The sequence below is a fragment of the Rissa tridactyla genome, chromosome 6 (genome assembly GCF_028500815.1).
Source record: "Rissa tridactyla isolate bRisTri1 chromosome 6, bRisTri1.patW.cur.20221130, whole genome shotgun sequence".
Lineage (NCBI taxonomy): Eukaryota > Metazoa > Chordata > Aves > Charadriiformes > Laridae > Rissa > Rissa tridactyla.
The window spans coordinates 19,988,706-20,001,832 of NC_071471.1; the positions used below are offsets into that span (position 1 = coordinate 19,988,706).

General features: G+C 37.7%; 1 long non-coding RNA gene across 1 annotated transcript in view; it reads right to left on the reverse strand.

The window, feature by feature from the left end:
* The window catches only part of LOC128911690 (uncharacterized), a 61,811-nt gene that overhangs the window by 19,033 nt on the left and 29,651 nt on the right, over positions 1 to 13,127 (reverse strand). The window contains exon 10 of the long non-coding RNA XR_008467137.1: positions 2,236 to 2,372. This is a non-coding gene — a long non-coding RNA (uncharacterized LOC128911690). The remainder of the gene's footprint in view (positions 1 to 2,235; positions 2,373 to 13,127) is intronic.

Genomic DNA, 13,127 nt, shown 5'->3' on the forward strand with positions numbered 1-13,127 from the left:
TTTTGTTCACCACAGGCTAGTTGCTTGTCTCAAAGCAAACATTAACTTTTCAGAGAAAGAAACCATTAGAAACACATACTGTGGTCCTGAACTAAAATCTGAACACTATTGCAACTTGGCCACTTGCTGAAACTCAGCAAGAAAGAGGTTGGAGTCCAGAGCTTATTCTAATCAGGTAAACTAAGCAGCTATACTAAGCATCTCTTTTGATACTCCATGGAAACTCTTTTTTCACTATTCACTTTTTTTTTCTTTTTAAATGTTTCAGAGATGACACTGAGAACTGCCTTAATATGGTATCTTATTAAGGTAAATCAATTGCCATTGCATTAAGCTTAATTAAAAAAAAAATAAAGAAAAACTTTTAGGTCAAGTTTCTCTTCCATGTTAAACTGACAACTCTTCCCTGATGAGGACTGATGAATATCCATTCTCAAATTCCAAATTCCATAAAATATGCAAAAAAACCTCTAGAATTAATCCGACTACCTGAGGTTCATTTTAAACTTTGTTTTTATAAAATGCACAGATCTAGATATAGATCTAGATCTACAGAAATGGAGCAGAGAAAAAAATAATATCTCCTGTAAATTTACAGGAGAAACAAGAAAGCAAGATTATAATTTTATCCTGCATGACAACATAAAAACTACAGGTCTGTAAGTCATGGAACCCTGCAAACAGGTCTGCCATTGCTGATGTCTCTGCAAGCCTAAGGTTTTCAATGAACCTCTCTCTTGGCATCTCTTGACATTACTAGTACAAAGCTGTACATTTATGTACATTTATGACTTGCGCTTGATTGAAAACGGAGAGATGCAGAGGCAAAAAAACCTACTGGACTGCCAGATGGCAGCATACCAGTGGTCTTCCTTCTGGTAATAAGCCACACAAAGAAGATTTGCAAAAGTCTGCCCAGTTGAATCCAGCCCACAGCAATTATGCTGTCTGGTCTTCATTTCTTGAAGGAAACATGTTCATTCAACTGGGAGTCACAGGATCTACTCCTGAAGTCACAGTATCTACATCAACTTTAACAGGGCAAGGATTTTACCACTGATCCTCTGGAATACAGTATTTGATAGATTTTACTGCGTAAAACCCTCTAAACTGGAGCATAATTACTAGACAGATAAAATACAGTAGCAGACATTTGTTTTCAGAAAAACTATAATCAATACAAGCTATGCGGGCTGCATATATTTTTTCAATACTACTCATTGAGTTAAAGCAGACCCTAATGCTCTGATCACCCTTGGTTTTCCCCAAGCCAATTGATGCAAGCACAGAATTTAGAGTGGGGCCAGGGGTGCAGGGGGAGTTAAAATATTATGTCCATCATATATACACAGAAAAGTAAAAATCAGCTTCAATTTCCTAGAGACAATGGTAAAGAAAAAGGAAAGATGCTCCCCAAGAATTTATCTTTCTTTGCTTTAAATCTCTTCATCATTCTATGTTAGAATCTTGTTTGTTCATTTTTAAACTGATATTTTGCCTGAAAAAGTGCTAAAGAATTTGACACAATTAGTATAACATTTTTTCCTAAAACTAATATTAAAAACTAATAGTAACGTGTTTTGTCTAACTTGGTGGTATTCCCAACAGCTGAAGCACACGGAAAAGAAAGGTTAATTACAAACAGGATTTTGAGAATTCATCAAAATTCATACAGATCAAAAGTCTATATGACAAGTCAGTGGTTATACTCAAGATTAAAATTTTTATGATGGTTTACGATAGGAAAATACATCAGGGTAGTAGCTCAGCTTTCAAACCAATTCTCTTTAGCCTAAACCTAACTCTTTTTCTTCAGTATCACTTATTTCTGTTTTGTATTTTTTCTGTTTTCTCCAAAACTAGGCTATTACATTGCCAGTTGGACAGCAGCTCATTTACAGACACTGATATTGATTTCTTTTTAAGCAACTACCTTCTAAGAATGAATATAATTGATTTTTTTTTTCTTGTCTCTGACTTGGTAAAAAAAGTTCATTTTGAATAACTAAATAAAACTTTCAGTCAAGATAAAAGGTATTTAGTAATGCAGCTGTAAGGGGTGAAGAGAATGAAGAAAAGCTTCAGCAATCAGTACAGCAATGAGAACCTTTTCTCCATCAAAGAACTGCATTAAATATTACCAGTCAGGTACCATTTTTTTTTTGTCACTGTATCAAAAAAACAAACCAAACAAAAGGAACTGGGGCAAAACAGGGCCCAAGCTTTATTCACTACCTTTGCTTTAATTTGCTCTCCCATCTGTTGGTGGCAATTAGCTCTCCATCACAGAAGGAAGTGGACTTGTCCCGGTCCTCAGGAGAATGCAGATTTCTTCCTCCTGGCAAAGGCCTGCCATAGTCTAAAGCAACATGCTGCAATACAAATGAGACACATAAATTACCATTTGTAAACACTAGTTACTGAATCTATCAGTGTTTTTTCTAAAAAACAAATGCTTTGATAGTTCTTTGGCTTTATGCAACATCATTAAGCTGCCTCACCTAACACAAAGGCTTCATCTAATAGCTTTTAACACACCTAGAGATACATGGGAGGATACATCTGGAGAATGAAAAAATTAGCTGTCATTTACTCTAAGGTTTCTAAGCCTCAGGGTTAGAGATCCCACCAGTATTAGCACTGAACAAGTCAGCTTTCAGTCCTGCTGTTGCTCTAATGTATAACAAGAGTGCTTTTGTACCTGCGGTATTGCCCTTTTTCCTGACAGCGGTATCCAGTTTGACTTTGCCATCACACCTCTGCCAAGCAATACTAAGAGCCAGCTATGGCCTGTTGGTTTTTTGGTTGAGCAGTAGTCAGTGACAGAGTCTGGACATACCTTCATGTATCTATCCCATAGCATGTTTACTAGAATCTGACAAGATGCAGGCAATCACTTCTGTTAGGAATTTCAGCTCAACAGTAGAAGTTTTATGGAACTACTTCACCTCAAGAACTGGGTTTAATGCAAAACTGAGGCTATTTCCTAGCTTACACATTGCTCTCATACCTACCCCGTATAAACAAAAATCACCATAAACAGATCTTCCTAAAATAGAAGTTAAAAGTTAAGCTTTGATCCTAAATAAAGAGCATATGCTTCAATTTACATACTGTAATTTGCTCCACTGACAGTGATTAATACAATTCATAGCAGAAAAAAAATAAGCATCCACATATATCTTTTGCAACATTACAGCATGAATGTTTCAAAACTTTACAAGAATAACTAAAAAGAGTATATGATAGATAGGCAAAGTCCAGCTGGTCGTAGCAGACTTTTTAGATCTAATGCCTAACAAAAGAGAAAAAAAAATAAACAGAAAAAAAATAATGAAGAAACAGAAAACATGAAAATATAGTTAACATGCTCATTTGAAATACTGGCTAAATGAGAAATTTGGGAGATTTGAAATTTAGAAATATTTACTGTAATAACTTTAACAATGAACAAGTGTGGTTACATAATTAAATTACTGTGAAATTAAGTTCATTTGAAGAAAGACAGATGAGTAAAACTATTGCTTTCTAAAATTGGTTTTCTTATTGGAAAATGAATTCATTATAAGACACAACCATATCTAAGCATCAAAGCAATGTAGTTATTTATATAATTGCAATTTTGTTATTCATGGGGGGAAAGCATTTAAGGCATTAGCTGTTATCACTGATCAACTCAACTTTAAAACTGATTGTTCTATTAGGAACAGCTGAATCAAAGCAGACAAAAAAGCAAAACCATATATATGCACGATTTAATATTGTCTTGCTATTAAAGCACAGCTTTCAAATAAGCTACTACTACTCCAGAAAATGAGCGAGTCTGTCACTGACTGAGAACCTTGTCCCAGTACATGATGACTGTGACACATTAGCAAGGAAGCTTCTTAACAGCCTGGTCTTTCGATACTGGCATGATCAAATCATTGAATTTTGACATTAATGTGTCACGCCTTGAACTCTGCCTTGGAGGCACCAGAGAGGATAACACCACCGATCTCTAACCCCTGCATTTCCCAAGGCCGCAGCTGCTGAAATTATACTGAAATTGGTATATATGGAAAAATCACACCAAGTTGTACGCTATTTTATATACACCAGTAAAAAGTTAAGATTCCCACCAGTCAGAGAGTTATGCTGTTTCATTTAACACCTGAAAGCTTATTAGTTTCGCACATTAAACTTATCATTGCCTCATTTTATGCTACCATTGAAACTGAACAGTTTAACTCCTTTCCTAATTATTACCACCAAATAATACTTGGTATAGGAAGTTGCAGTACCATTAATTATCTGATAATGCAGAACATCAAGATTTTAATGGAAGCCACCACATCTGAACTGCTTTAGCCTCCTCCTTTGTCTCTTGCCCAGCAGTAAATGCAGCATATTCTGGACTACATACCCATGTAATCTTCATTCCCTTTCAAAAAATGTCAACTTAAAGTTATTACTTTTCTGAAATACTTTTTATATAACACTTGGCACCTATCAGTGAGGCAAAACCCACATTTGCATATTTACTTTTCATGAAAGCAGCAGCTGAGGCCAGCCCAGAAGCTACTAACAAAGGGACCTGCAAAAATTCACAGAGCTCCAGGCTCCCTTGTGTGGCTGCTACTGTGGGTTGAGTTGCTTGAAGGTGCTGCGAATGCTCACCATCGCTGGGGTGCTTTTAGTTTTAAAAATAAAGCGTCCATGCCACATGAAAAGAGGGCCCTATGCATATCGTGAGCATGACAGACTAGATACTGCCAAGAGATCAGACTCTTTATGGATATATTTGTGCTTCAGAGAGGCAAGTAAAAAGATCTTGGACTCTCCACAACGTAACTGTGCCTTGAGATCCTTAGTATTTTTCATCTTTATATAAAATTTTAGTTTAAACAAAGAAACGCTTTGGAAGATTCAGCATTTCCATCTTAAATACTTCAAAGGTTTTTGTCTTTGAAGAAATTAAGGTACTGATTAAGCAGTGATTTATTCTATTTCCTATTTTTGGAGTCAGCTATAGAGATCTTAAGTGTCCTTTAAAATGGATACATATGGCCATGAAAATAACCACTAAGGCAATTGTGGCTTTCAGAGAATTTTCTACAAGCATTATTTACAATTTGTTTTAATCAGCAGAGGCAGCGTTAGCATCTGCACCATAGCAATGTTAATCAGAAAATGCAACACTTAATTCTGTCAGTATTCAGAATTCCCTCTTCTAAAAGCTCTCCAGTGTTTAGGTATCTTGGTACTGTAATTTAGTGTTTGACTGGCTGTAATTAATCAAGTCATGATGTAATAAAAACACACGGATGTTTCCATTCAGAATGTTCAAACAGTAAGTACATACTTAGCCAAGGAATCAAAATCTGCCCAGAAATGTTTACAGACCCCACTTAACTTACTGACATTTTAAAATGCCACGTCCTGCACATTTATGTTGGTGCAGGCAATGAATTTTCTCGTACGTAAAAGACCATCAAGCCACGCTGCTCTGACAACTGACTACCTGTAGTAATAGCAGCAACCTCACAAAATTGTACTTTCTCATTTAGAAAACATATTTGCTAAGATTCCAGATGGTTAAAAGCGTTAGAAACATGGGCACTGGGTTTGTCAATAAGAATAGATTCATCAGGGTGTTAATTTATCATCCCACATTTTTACGGTTTTGCCCAGTCCTCCTTCACTAGCCCAAGCGAGCGGCTGCCATCCTCCCTTAGCTGACAGGCACACGCTAACTGACACTGCAGTAGCAAGTTAGCTACTAAGAGAGCACATCTGTGAACCAAAATGAACCATATTCACATCTTTGGCTTAAAATATAGGTATGTACTTTCAGACTACCTAAGTTCCTAACGAAAAGTGGCTGAACATTGATTAGAAACAGAGATGCCTATAGAGCAATCCAGAACCACCAAAACACTGAACCAGCTTCTGAAAGCATCTCTCTCTTCAGAGGCCAGCACAATCAAGATTTTAATTTAGGGACCACAGTTCATTACGTAAAATTAGTTACAAATAGTGGTGATTCAAACTACCTAAAATTCATTTCCTAAACTAACCAAGGCCAGCTCTGTGCAGAATCATTTTGCCAGTATGACAATACTAGGTTTTATTTGTTTGTTTAATTCTGACTGTGTAATCACAGCCATGAAATATTTTTACCTGCAACACCTTAGCCAGCAGAGTGCATATGCTTCCTCTCTCCAGCAAAATAAGCTGTATTGCCAAAAGGCAGAGGTTGGCTAATGTAATTACCACTATATCCAATATTCCTGCATGCATAGACAAGATAGTCACGGTTGAAAACTCTCTCCCACCCTTGACCACCACAGCTTTGCAAGAAGTCATCCGGTAGCAAAGAATTCACATTCAGTATCTAAAAAAATAAATACTTCTTTCTGCTACTGGCAGTTTGTTTCTGTCAGTAAAGTTGACAGATCTTGTTTATCTCGATAATGTTTAATTTTTACAATTACCTTGGATATTGCTGGGGGGAGAGATTCTAGCCCCCCACAGGCAAGATTTTCATATTTTATGTGTTTTGTGAGCCTTTGTTATCATTTGCCCATATTCTAACCTCTGTATGGCTTGACACTGGTACATAGTTGTTCCCAAATTAATGTCTTTAAGTTTTACTAGCATGCCATTTCCTCCTTACAGGTAAGTCACAAGACAGTTTATCAGTCCGGACCTAACACTGATCCCCGCGATCTCATTCCTGCCTCCCTACAGTTCAATACTTTTCTTGCTGTCATTACTCTTTTTCTCCTGGTCAAACTACTGGTAGAGTGAATTAGCAGCTACGCAGCCACGTTACCCTGAAGGGTATGAGTGAATGGCTCTTAGAGGAATGCAGACCTCCAAAGAGAGTAGTCGCGCACATCTCAAAGTACTTCTTCAGTGTCTGTAGCCCTGATGTCTCACTTTCCCAGTCCTGTTCCAACCAGAGTTTTACACTGACTTCAGAGTAAAACCAGGGTAAAGAAATGATGAATTAAGCCCTTGGTGGAGTAAGCAGAAAATAACACAAATACAACAAAAAAGCATTTCCATTAGGATGTACAACACAAATCTTTCTCTATGACCAAACCCCACTAGTTCAGCTGTTCCAGTTATGCCAAACACATTCATACAACTTGGTAAATGCATTGTAAAGGTAAAGCAACATCATACTCTTCCTAAAAGAGGGGAAGTATGATGTAAGGTGACACTAAACACATTTAAGAAGGAAAAAAGAAAAAAAGAAACAAGCTAATTAAACTTTTGGCTATCAGCCCAGTTAGCATTTACTCCAGGGAAGAAGAAAAAAAAAAAAAGGTGCATAAGATTACACCTGGCCTGAAAAGCAGAAACATCTGCTGAGCTCATAAATTATTGGATTAGTTCTGCCCCAGGAAGCCTGGTATACATACCCTCTACAGACCAGTTTAACTGTGCACAGTAAGAAACAGAAGAAGTTGTGCTGAATTAATTTCCCATTAGAAACAAGGGAGGGGAAAGAAAAACATGCTTAAATGCTGAGTGCAGTTTCCTTCCACAAACTACAGCATAGTTTGCATTTGACACCACACTTCTCTGAAACACTTAGAAGGATAAGCTGTCAGGACAGCTTGCAGAGATAGTTCAATTCAACAGTTCAAATGGTTCATCCATTTTGTGTTTGTTTTAACTGAACTGGCTGACATGCTACTAATAATTTTTCCAAAATTTCTTTAAGGCAGTCTGTGGAAAAACCCCACAACCAATCAAAAGAAAAAACACCCCCAAGCCACCGAATTCCTGCTCTGAACTCTACTGAAATTGGGACTGCTTAACCAGGCCTTTTATATTTTTGCAGCCAAATTTGAAAAAAAATACACTTGGGAACCAAAGAGTCAAAAGGGCCTGGAGTAATCACCTGAACTTACGTCTCTGGTCCCTTGTATCTGTAAGATTTTACACCAGAACTTGGTAATAGAGATCCTCACTGTGCCCCTTCCTACCCTGCCCAGTCTGAACATGTGCAAAGCTGTGGGTGGGGAAAAAAACCAACCCAAACAACCAAAAAGGGGGCTTTGCAGTCCCAGTGCCCCCACACAAGGGGAGTCCAGACAGCATTAAGTTATGCAAGACGATGGATCTTTCCTCTATGTCTGTACAACATTGCAGGTTCCCTTTACTTCCCTCCATCATGCTCATAGGATTTGAGAGTCAGAGCCTGGAACAGAGAATCTGAAAATTGCAAATGCCTGGTGTTATGAAGGACACAAGACAGAGCTAACATAATTTGCTACTGCACTAGTGTGCTGCAGCTCTTCCTCATCCATCACAGCATGAGAATTTGGTCCTGTACTGAGGCACTGAGGACTCTGGGGCTTGTCCCTGAATACCTCAGGATAAGCACAGAGCTGACAGTGCACATCCATGCAGGCATGAAGAGCAATTACCTTTACACGAACAGATTTTGATCCCTCTTTACCAGAGTGCAGTGCTCACGTTTTACATAGACCTTCAAGGATTTAGTCTCTTGTCACACTGAGTTTCCCTGTTTGGTTGTACTCTGTCTCTTCCCTAAACACTTTTGCTCCATTCTAAAGACAGCGAAGGGTCTTCTCCATTACTGTAAAATACTAATGCATTTTTTAAATTTTTCAGGAATCTGAATACATCCTGGTTTTATCCATGAACGGAACCCCAAAATTATTCTTAGTCGTGGCATGTAGAAGAGGAGACAGTCTAAAACTTCTCTGTTCAGTTTTCTTGAACTAGTAAGTAGCCTCACAGGATTCTCTTCTCTCTCAGGTGCCTGTATTTTTCAAACTGGGTGGGAGATAACAACGGTGAGTACACTAAAGGCATTTCAGACAGGCAAATGTGGTAAGTCAGTATTTTGCCATGCTGTAACTTGAAGATGAAATTGGCACAGCATTTTGGTTTGAAATGTTGCTGCTTAATCACATTTAACTCTAAAAAGTGCAAGATTTAAATATTTTTCGCTGGCAAACTCAGTTAAATTCCCTGACAGAGTTAGAGCTGGATGTCACAGGCCAGACTTTTCAATCTAGCAAGGCTGTCCTGGTTTTCTTCTTTTGCAGGTTAGTTAGGGAAGAAGCCATCTTTAATTGATGCCCCACCTATTAATAACATTTAAATAGATTGGCATTGCTACCTAGCGTGTTTTGAAGAGTGACATTTCCAAATAGTAATAACTAAAAATTATAAATTCATCACCCTAATTACCACAGCTCAAATTTTAATTGATCCTTTGAAAAGTGAGACAGACCAACAGTCACAGACCAACCACTCTATAGGTATTAACTTCTTCACCTACATGTTCTGGGTGAACACCACATCATATCATTAGGTAAACCATCACTGGACTACTTCCAAGGTTATATCCTTCACAGCTGTGAACAGGCAAAGAGCAATATGAAAAAAAAACCACACAAAACCCCCCACATGGTGAAGCAGAATTTGATTTGCATCAACCAAGGCACAAAAGGGCCGTAACTTGAGGCTTGCCTGTAATAATTACAAATCATCTTACAGACACCAAGTATGATGAAAGTCATTCCAGTTAAATGCTCATGAACACTGAGCATTTGCAAAGAAAAGAAATCTTCAGAAAGTCATAACACTGACAGAGTTATTTATTCTCTGTATAGGAAGGTGGTGCTGTTTTTCTTACGTGGTTGGAATTAATGCAGGCAAGAAACAGTACAAAGAAAACGTCAGATGTTTATGCTTTTTAGAACATTTGAAGTTCCTTCCCCTAACTTGCAATATGATTTTTTTTTTTAAGTAAGCCATTCATAGCCCATCCTAGAGGATAAACATTTCACTATGAATTCGTCCTGAACTATAAAGGTCATAAAGGAGAATTCAGTACACTGAAAAGCATCAGCCCTAAATGCTACGGTCATAATGCTGCCTTCCAGCTTCAGGCCCACTGGTATCCCACAGAGAAGGTATCTCTTGTCTAACGATAATTCTTTCTACTCCAGCATGTAGGAGAAATCAAATCATTTGTCTCTTGCACTGATACTGTACTCTTTATTTAAAGGTCATCTATAAATTTTGAACTTTCAAAAGCAGTAGGTGTTTCTAAACAAAGTATTTCTAAATAAAGTTCTACTTGAGAATAAAGAAGTACTTCAAATATTTTTCTAAAGTATGCCTTCAAGTTGTCAGTCAGTTTCCAGTTCAGCTGAAGTAAACAATCTATTGGAAATACACTGGATTTTTCTCTTGCAAACATTCAAATCAGCACACTGAGGCTTTGCTTTTGTTTTTGCAAATATTTGGTGTCTGACAACTAACCCTACCACCAACATCCTTGCAGTTTCATGACTGAATTTGTGGGGAGAGGGTTGAAAGCACAAAATCTTGTTTGTTTCTGTTACAAGCAGGAGTCACCTTTGCCTTACACCTCTGATCACACCTGCGCTAATTATACTGCTATTTGCTACAAAGAATCAAATGCTTTGTGGGCTGATGACTGCAAACAGAAAACCCAAGCAAGCCCTGGGCAACGCTCACAATCTACCCTAAACAGGCAGCTTCTCCCTGGTGAAGGTCCTCGTGACGCATCACGGCAGGAACGATGGAGCAGAACTCCTTGAGTCTAGAGAAAGCTTTCCTTTTGAGGAGGCAACTATACATCATGTCATTGCGATCTGACGATGTCTAAAAATTACTGTGTTCCTGATGGCCCCAGAGGAAAAGGGAAAAAAAACACAGACAATTACAGAACTCCCTTTCAAAAAAACCTCCCAAGCAGAAGTCAGCATAGTTTTGTGGAATTGCCTCCATTTCTGCAGATGTGATTTTTTTGCCCACAATTATGTCCAAGTGTAAATTATGGGCCCAACCCAATACTTACTGAAGTCAATAGAAAAAGGTTCTATTGATTTCGGCAGGGTTGAGATAAAGCCTACATATCAAAGTGTAACTGAAAAAAAAAATAATTAATAATTTCCTGCAAAAGTGCTGCCTGGACCTGCAAATAATTGCAGATTCCAAAGTCCTCAAGTTCTAAGTCCTCAAAATAAGAGATCAAATAGAGTTACATTTAAAAGTCAGGATGAATAGCTGTCAGCCCAATAGGTTGACAGCACTTTATTACTGTTGTGGAAGAAACTGATTTTGAATTATTTACTCATGCAATTATTTATAATCATTTTGCAATCCACCCTGTGTCTTTATGACCACATATAAGTAACTTCAACAAAAGGAGAAAAGGGAAGAGAAAATGGATATTTCACGCCTTAATGATGTATGCAGTGGATGCCTCGGTAAGTTTTCACAGGACATAGAAAAAGAGGAGACTGACAAGCCTACAAAAAAAATAACATTTGTTAACAAATATGTAATTTTATAAAGCCTGTAATATTTGAGGCCAGCTTGTCCAACTGGATAAGCAGTCCTTCCACACCTAACTGAGTATACACCTCCTCAAGTTCCCCCCCAAGTGCTTGGGATAACCTCAAACTCCCAGTGTTTAAAACCGACAAAAAGAGGCCCACGAGAAAGAAACAAGCCAGGCCCCACAGAAGGTATCAGTTATGCGCTGAAAAAGGCCAAAATCAGCAGCTACTTTCTAAAACTCTGAGCAAGGCCCCTGGCCTCCTATTCTTCAAAGTCAATAGTCAACAGATTAACAGGAATCATAGGTGAAACAATACAAAGAAGCAAGGAGCGTACAGAATATAATTTTGGGAAAAAAGTAGTTGAACATTTAAAAATTTAAGTAATCTGAGGCAGGTAACCAAGGAGAAGGAACTAATACAACATACTCTGAACATATTTTCTGCCCCAACACAGGCAAATAACACCATGACGATTGCTGTCTTACTATCACCACAGTCACAGCAAAGCATTGACACCACATCTGTTTCATTAAAAATAAATGATCGAACATAGGGATTATAAAACTTTATACTTCCATGAAAACAACTGTTATTTTTAAAATGTACCTCAAGGTAACAGGGACTCACCACATGTACTGCTTTCCTTTCTAGCACAGGGAGTGTATATGGTAACTAAAAATTTGCTAAATTAAAAATCCTAAACAGACCTAGCTTTAGTTTCATAGATGTACTAATTTCCAATAAAACACACACTTGTTTTGCTAAGGATGTTATTGTTTTTCTGATAAAATAATACAAGTTTGATATTTATTTTAAAATAATATCCAGTGCTGGGCCTCAGACAGAATTATTAAGTATTTAATGCCCTGACTCTGTTGAATGAACTGCACTGAATGAATTTAGCATGAGTTTACACAGCAGTCTTGCCAGAGTCAGCAGACTGGATTACTTATCTCTTCAGATTACTTAAAGGAACCAGGCTCACCAGCAACCAAAGGAACGTCTAGCACCTGAGGCTCAGTAAGTTCATTAGGAATGTTCAGTTTAAGACGCTTATCAGAAGACATGAGGAGAAGGAAGCTTAGTGAGGAACAAAAGAACATGACCAAAACATACAGACTACCTTCTCTTTCCCTTCAGCTGCAAAAACACGGATAACTGTGAATGCATCCATGATCAGACCCTAGATAGCTCTGAAACAAAGAAAGGCATAAAGATGGCAAAGTTTACATTTTATATGTTATTCTAGGTAGGTATAAAATGATTTTTAGATTCCACAGTTGGGGAAATTAATTCTGGTTTTACAACTCTGTGCCAAAACCTTTTTGAAGGTTATACAAGCACATCCAGAAGTCTGCATTCAAGACGTTCCAGGTTCCCAAGTGCCATTTTCACAAGCAACTTTGGTACTTTATCCCCAAGTCCCCCTGATCTTCAGAAGCCTTTTAAGGTGGTTTTGGAAGCGTTTCAAATTAACCACAGATAATCACTGTTGCAATTACTGCCTCTTCTCTTTTCCTCCTTGTTCAAAAGAATACCTTGAACAAGGACTTGGCTCTTAGACTGCCTCGTGAGATCAATACTACAAGATTTGAATAGAAGAATTTTTAAACATACTCATTTGCAAATTAGCTTTACTGCAATTTCCTTTGGAGTAGCAAAATAAACGCACTCTTAGAACATTTGTTTCAGTATAGTTTGTTGCCAATGTAAATTATATGAGAGGGAAAAACCGACATCAGTAAACCACCACGCAAGACACAAGAAAGTGTGATTAAA